Source organism: Littorina saxatilis, linkage group LG14, assembly GCF_037325665.1.
Source record: "Littorina saxatilis isolate snail1 linkage group LG14, US_GU_Lsax_2.0, whole genome shotgun sequence".
NCBI classification, from domain to species: Eukaryota; Metazoa; Mollusca; class Gastropoda; order Littorinimorpha; family Littorinidae; genus Littorina; species Littorina saxatilis.
Window position 1 is genome coordinate 43,524,035 of NC_090258.1, and position 7,500 is coordinate 43,531,534.

Consider the following 7,500-nt stretch of genomic DNA (forward strand, 5'->3'; position numbering starts at 1 on the left):
ACAAGACGTTGGCAACAGAGAGAGCGAGAGAGAGAGAGAGAGAGAGAGAGAGAGAGAGAGAGAGAGAGAGAGAGAGAGAGAGAGAGAGAGAGACGGCCCCTAAAAATAGGGTAGGTCGGGTTACCGTAACCACACCTATTTGTTTTTTAGGCCTAAGAAAAAAGTCACAGCACCGTGACCGCTTTGCCTTTGATTCGGACAGACGTCTCGCTTCATTGCTTTCCATCACAACAAGCAGGTAGCCACACCTAAGTCTACTACGTCGTTAACTTCTCTCTCATTACCCCCCTCCCCCCACCCCCTTTCTTTCCCCGGTCTACCTGCCCCTCCTCATCGACAACAAAATAACAATGCACTCCCCTTCCCCTCCCCTCCACCCCGATATGTCTTTACCCCTCCATCGAGTGTATGTACCCGGCACGCAAGGTGCGCATTAGGTGCATTACTTGACCTGCTTCAGGAAATGTCAATGCAACCCCCCCTCCCCTCCCCACCCCCCCTCGATATGTCTTTACCCCCTCCCACGAGTATATGTACCCAGCACGCAAGAATGATATCATTCGCATAATTTGACCTGCTTCAGGAAATGACCGTCTTTAATTTACCTGTTATGTGATACATGGTTGTGATTTACCAGTGTATAACAGCCCTGAAAGTCCTACAAATGGCGTACTCGCCTTTGGCTAGTGATTCTGAAAATGTACTAGCCAGAGAGCAAACTTTACTAGCCAAACTAACGATTTGTTTCAGCAACTTTACTCGCATTTGGCGAGTAGATAAACATTTCTACCATTTACATGTGTTTACTCGCCATGGCGTGTAAAATACTCGCCACTTTCAGGCTTGTGTCACCATGTATGCCTGTGTCTATATTTATATATTATATATGTTTTGTTTGCACTTGTTGCTTTTGCTGTTTGTTTTCATTGCTTGTTGCTAAGTGCTGGGAATGCCCAACACAGCCTGCCATCTGATGATCAGATGCCCAACTTACAGCGCCATCAGCAGACCATCCTCTTCCGCCTACGGACTGGACACTGTCGACTGCGTGCCCACATGCACCGCCTTGGTCTGTCGCACACACCGAACTGCCCGTGCGAAACAGGCCCACAGACCCCGGAGCACATCCTGCAGACCTGCCCGCTCCACCAGGAAGCCAGAACAGATCACTGGCCACAAGGTGCCACACTGCAGGAGCAACTCTGGGGCACCAAAGACTCCCTGATCCTGACCACTAGCTTTATTCAAGCTACAAAACTTGAAGTCTGACCTGAGGCCAAAAATCCTGGAACGCCGAAGAAGAAGAAGAAGCTAAGTGCTGAACTCTTTTTGTGTTATTTTATGCGGTTGTGAGTTCAAAGCTTCGTGTGGTTAAATTTTATGATGGAATACATTAATTTCATGTTTGGTGAAGTAAAAGTGCTTGTAGTTTTAACACAGGGCATGCCTGTTTGTGAGATACATGTTTATTGCTTGTTTCAAAGACAGTCTTAACTTTTTCTTTCTTTTTTAGATTTCTCTCTCTCTCTCTCTCTCTCTCTCTCTCTCTCTCTCTCTCTCTCTCTCTCTCTCTCTCTCTCTCTCTCTCTCTACTCTCTCTGTGTCTCTCTCTCTCTGTGTCTTTTCTGTCTTCACTTTTTGACCGTAAAACTCCTATTTTCAAATTTAAAAAAACTAAAAGAGAGAGAAGGAGAGAGAGTGAGACTGAGAGAGAGAGTGAGAGAGAGTGAGACTGAGAGAGAGAGTGAGAGAGAGTGAGAGAGAGAGAGAGTGAGACAGAGAGAGTGAGACTGAGAGAGAGTGAGAGAGAGTGAGAGAGAGAGAGAGAGTGAGAGAGTGAGAGAGAGAGAGAGAGAGTGAGACTGAGAGAGAGTGAGAGAGAGTGAGACTGAGAGAGAGAGTGAGGCAGACAGACAGAGACAGAGACAGACAGACAGACAGACAGACATACAGACATACAGACAGACAAACAGACAGAGACAGACAGAGACAGAAAAAGAAAGAAAGAAAGAGAGAGAGTCCCAGTGCGACGTGTGGACGCTTATCAGTGTCACGCCTTCTCACATGATTTGTTTTTCACACCAAGGGTCACACCTTGCGCTGTTGGTGGAACGCACGGATTGTGTTTTACGCACACAATTTGTCACCGTTACTCTCCTTGAAAACTCGCTACGACACAAACCCTGCCACGCCTTCACAAGAGCGCTATTCTGGTGAGATGATTTAACGCAGTCATTTAGGATGTTTAGTCCAAGGCGTGGTAAAGTAGGATAGTGTGTTAGCTCAATCCCGGATCATTTACTTATGGTTTTGGAAAGTTATTTTTGTGTTTGGAATTTATTGTTCTGTTCAAGTGGTAACTTGTAATGAAAAAACAGGCGCAGATTCAAATTACTTGAGTTGTTTTAGTTGTTTTATTCATGGTGATAATTATGTTTGACGCGCTTGAATTACTTGTCAAGCAACGGATCTAAATCTCTCTCTCTCTCTCTCTCTCTCTCTCTCTCTCTCTCTCTCTCTCTCTCTCTCTCTCTCTCTCTCTGAATCATTCTCTTATCTTAGTTGTCTGCCTGCCTGTCACTCTCCCTCTCTTAGGCCCAAAAAAATAGGTCCGTTTACGGTAACCCGACCGACCCTAGTTTTTAGGCCCGACCCTAATCTTTTTTTTGGATCGTCTGAAAAAAATAAATAAAACGCATCCAAAATAGAGCTGTTTGCGCTCAAACAGCAGACGACAGAAGGGAGGTAAGCTCAAAGTACTGTTTATAGTTATGTTGGGCAAAAACAGGGATTGATTAGAAGAAATGAACTGTGAAACATCATAGAGAGGGGAGAAAAAAATGGGGAAAAATTAAAAAAATAAAAAAATAAAAAAAGCCGACCTACCGACCCTATTTTTTCACACTATGTTACCGTAAACAGACCTATTTTTTTTTGGCCTTACCCCCTGTCACTCTCCCTCCTTCCTGTCCTCTGAAGGACCACAAACTTCCAAAAGTTTCACACAGCTCAGAACCTAATGTAAAAGACGAATAAACAGTGTGTGGTGGTTGGAACGGCTGTCATTCACAAAACCATGCCATTAGTATTCAATCCATCTTCTATATTTAAGTTGAAACAAATGTCCCACAACCTCATCCAAAATTCAATTTTCCCGTCCTTCAATTCTCATTCCCTACTCATTTATGCAAGATTGTGACACAGTTGGCCAACGTAGTTACAGGGTTTCACACGTGGGCGTGGCTTACAGTGGCGCTAAATCCTATAGCTAAAAACCAACGCGTGTAATAACGGACAATGCTAACAAGTCAGTCCCTTGCTACTTTGCCTTGTGAAGCACAAAGCTGGCGCTAAACAATGCACACCTGCTTACCGGTAATCACAGGTAATCACAGGTAATAACAGGTGATCACAGGTAAGCAGGTTCGTTAGGGAACCGTTCCACCTTGAAGCTAGTTGCGTGTGCTTAGCACAGCACAATTAATTTTCCTTCCAAAGTCGTGGTAAGGAAACACAAGGAATGAGTTTGGCTGTTTCGGTTCCGTTTGGGAAATTGGATTTTCAAGCAACACCTATCCTATGAACCAACCCTCGTCCCCCAATTCTTATTCCTCATCAAAAAGACATTTTATGCACTGCATTCACGGACAAACAAAACATAAACAGCACGTATGCAAGTCCGTCCGTCCGTACGTACGGTCTTCCTCAACTTGTACACAAATCCGGATATGACGTCATCAAAGGTATTTATCGAAAAAAAGAAAAAATTTCCGGGGATATCATTCCCAGAAACTCTCATGTCAAATTTCCTAAAGATCGGTCCAGGAGTTTAGTCTGAATCGCTCTACACACACACACACCCCTCTCTCTCTCTCTCTCTCTCTCTCTCTCTCTCTCTCTCTCTCTCTCTCTCTCTCTCTCTGTGTCTCTCTCTCTCTGTGTCTCTCTCTCTCTCTCTCTGTCTCTGTCTGTGTCTGTCTGTCTCTCTCTCTCTCTCTCTCTCTCTCTCTCTAGGAAGGCAGTTTCCGTCACTATAATTAATTCAACAGATAAGTATAAAGGTTAATGTGTAACTGGTGCAGTATGTGAACGCAGACAGACCAGATGATAACAATCAATCAATCAATCAATCAATCAATCAATCAATATGAGGCTTATATCGCGCGTATTCCGTGGGTACAGTTCTAAGCGCAGGGATTTAATTTTTTTTATGCAATTTATATCGCGCACATATTCAAGGCGCAGGGATTCATTTATGCCGTGTGAGATGGAATTTTTTACACAATACATCACGCATTCACATCGGCCAGCAGATCGCAGCCATTTCGGCGCATATCCTACTTTTCACGGCCTATTATTCCAAGTCACACGGGTATTTTGGTGGACATTTTTATCTATGCCTATACAATTTTGCCAGGAAAGACCCTTTTGTCAATCGTAGGATCTTTAACGTGCACACCCCAATGTAGTGTACACAATAATGCCTGCACAGCAGTATACACGAGAAGAGGCTGGTCTGAAATGATCAGATCGCGTGCAAAGATTTGGAATTCGACACGCTGCTTTTTAAACAAGAATGTTTTCTTGTCCACACTCTATCGTTCGCTTTGAATATGTCTTTTGAAAAGAGAAAGAGAGAGAGCGCGAGAGAGAGAGCGAGAGAGAGAGAGAGAGAGAGAGAGAGAGAGAGAGAGAGAGAGAGCGAGAGCGAGAGAGCGAGAGCGAGAGAGTGTGTGTGTGTGTGTGCGTGCGTGCGTGCGTGCGTGCGTGCGTGTTTGCGTGCGAGCGTGCGTGTGTGAGTGCGTGCGTGCGCTTGTGCGTATGTGTGAATGAAAATAAACGATACAGTGCAAAACAGATTAACCGAAGACACCATACGTCTTAATCCACACACACACAGAGAGACAAACGGACAGGCAGACGGACAGGCAGACATACATATATATACACCGAAGGCAGGACACAAGCAAAAAGAAAAACGTTTCACAGAGAGAGAGAGAGAGAGAGAGAGAGAGAGAGAGAGAGAGAGAGAGAGAGAGAGAGAGAGAGAGAGAGAGAGAGAGAGAGAGAGAGCAAAACATTAAAACAAGCAAACAATTCAACCAAACACAAAACAAGACACAAGCGGAGTAGCCCATACAAAATAAGTCGCGAAAGGCGAAATAACAACATTTAGTCAAGATGTCGAACTCACAGAATTAAACTGAACGCACTGCTTTTTTCACCAAGACCACATACTCGTAGTTTCGTCAGTCCACCGCTCGTGGCAAAGGCAGTGAAATCGACAAGCCATGCAGAATAGTGCGGTAGTGGTCGCGCTGAGCAGGATAACACGCTTTTCTGTATGTCTATTCTTTTTAGCTTACTGAGTTTGTTTTTAATCCAAACATATCAGGGACCGACAAGGAATAAGATGAAATTGTTTTTAAATCGATTTCGGAAAATTAATTTTAATCATAATTTTCATATTTTTAATTTTCAGAGCTTGTTTGTAATCCAAATATAACATATGTATATGTTTTTTTTGAATCAGACAATGACGAAGAATATTAAGATAAAATTATTTTTGGATCGTTTAATAAAAATAATTTTAATTACAAGTTTCCGATTTTTAATGACCAAACTCATTCATTAGTTTTTAAGCCACCAAGCTGGAATGCAATACCAAAGTCCGGCCTTCGTCGAAGATTGCTTGGCCAAAATTTCAATCAATTTGATTGAAAAATGAGGGTGTGACAGTGCCGCCTCAACTTTTACAAAAACCCGGATATGACGTCATCAAAGGTATTTATCGAAAAAAAGAAAAAATTTCCGGGGATATCATTCCCAGAAACTCTCATGTCAAATTTCATAAAGATCGGTCCAGTTGTTTAATCTGAATCGCTCTACACACACACACACACGCACAGACACACAGACACACACACACACCACGACCCTCGTCTCGATTCCCCCTCTATGTTAAAACATTTAGTCAAAACTTGACTAAATGTAATGAACACTCTTCAAAATCAATACCTGTAACGGTAACTTGCGCATTTTAACGTTAGTACACACACCAAAAATAACAACTCGCTCACCTTTTATTCTGTGTCAAGCAGTATCTCAGAATATTCACACGTTGTAACAAATGTCAAGAGCTCTTCACAATTATCTCGGGAAACGAAGTCAGCGAAGTTTTATCGTTGACCCGTGTTTCATCAACACGCACGTGTCCAGTTTCACAGCCAAAGCAGACGACTCAAATGTGAGCACAAAACACAGACTCAAGTCCACAACTTTCAACAGCGAAAACCTCTCTTATCAAACCCGACAGAAACGTTCACTTTCTTCTTATTTCACCAACACGTCGAAAGAGTATCCTTGGGTGGAAGGTAAAGTTGACCGGGTGGATGGACGATACCCGGTATACACACGCGTTATGAGGACGTGATTAATGCTAGTCAGACATCTTGGCGCACCTTTTGATAGAGCGCGCCTCATTGGAGGGCGTGACGCTCTGCTTCGCGCCTTGTGATTGGTCGACACGGGATGAACGCAACCCCGTTTCGCTGTCTGTGGAGTGGTAACGGTTCAAATTGTCTCAGGGCTTGTCTCTGCTTGCGAAAGTCCTTCTTCTGAAAAATTGCGATCTATTTGATAACGGTGACACACCGACCACGATAAACTAGCTGGAATTCGTTTTCCGTTTATAACGGGTAACCCTTTGACACGCGTTTGCCGTTGTATCTTTCACAACGTCGGGCGTGCCTACTTTTTTTTTACTTTTTTTTTAAAGTTATATTTGATTAGCTTAACTATTTGTTTCATATGTATGTATACATATCTACATATATATTTTGTCTAGCCCTACCGTTATCTTTTGGCTCAGACCTACCTGTCAGTTATTTCATGCATACCAGTTAAAACCGTATACAATTGTAACAGTGGTGGTGGTGGTGGGGGGGGGGGGGGGGGGTTGGGGGGTCGGGGGGGGGGGGGGGGTCGGGCGATGATAGGGTGATGTAGGGGTATGTGGGGTCGGGTATACAGACAGACAAACACACAGTCAGTGAGACAGACAAACACACAGTCAGTGAGACAGACAGACACACAGTCAGTGAGACAGACAAACACACAGTCAGTGAGACAGACAGACAGACACACAGTCAGTGAGACAGACAAACACACAGTCAGTGAGACAGACAGACACACAGTCAGTGAGACAGACAAACACACAGTCAGTGAGACAGACAGACAGACACACAGTCAATGAGACAGACAGACAAACACACAGTCAGTGAGACAGACAGACAAACACACAGTCAGTGAGACAGACAGACAAACACACAGTCAGTGAGACAGACAGACAAACACACAGTCAGTGAGACAGACAGACAAACACACAGTCAGTCAGACAGACAGACAAACACACAGTCAGTGAGACAGACAGACAAACACACAGTCAGTGAGACAGACAGACAAACACACAGTCAGTCAGACAGACAGACAAACACACAG

The 7,500-nt window shown here is 43.9% G+C and overlaps 1 protein-coding gene across 4 annotated transcripts in view; it reads right to left on the reverse strand.

Moving 5' to 3' along the window:
* The window catches only part of LOC138947845 (uncharacterized), a 129,211-nt gene that overhangs the window by 116,515 nt on the left and 5,196 nt on the right, over positions 1–7,500 (reverse strand). The window contains exon 1 of one of the 4 annotated variants that reach the window (XM_070319402.1): positions 6,081–6,758. The exons of the other annotated variants lie outside the window; for them this stretch is intronic. The gene's annotated coding sequence lies outside the window, so the exon portion shown is untranslated. Of the gene's footprint in view, positions 1–6,080; positions 6,759–7,500 lie in introns of those variants that run through there. 4 annotated transcript variants of the gene reach the window in all.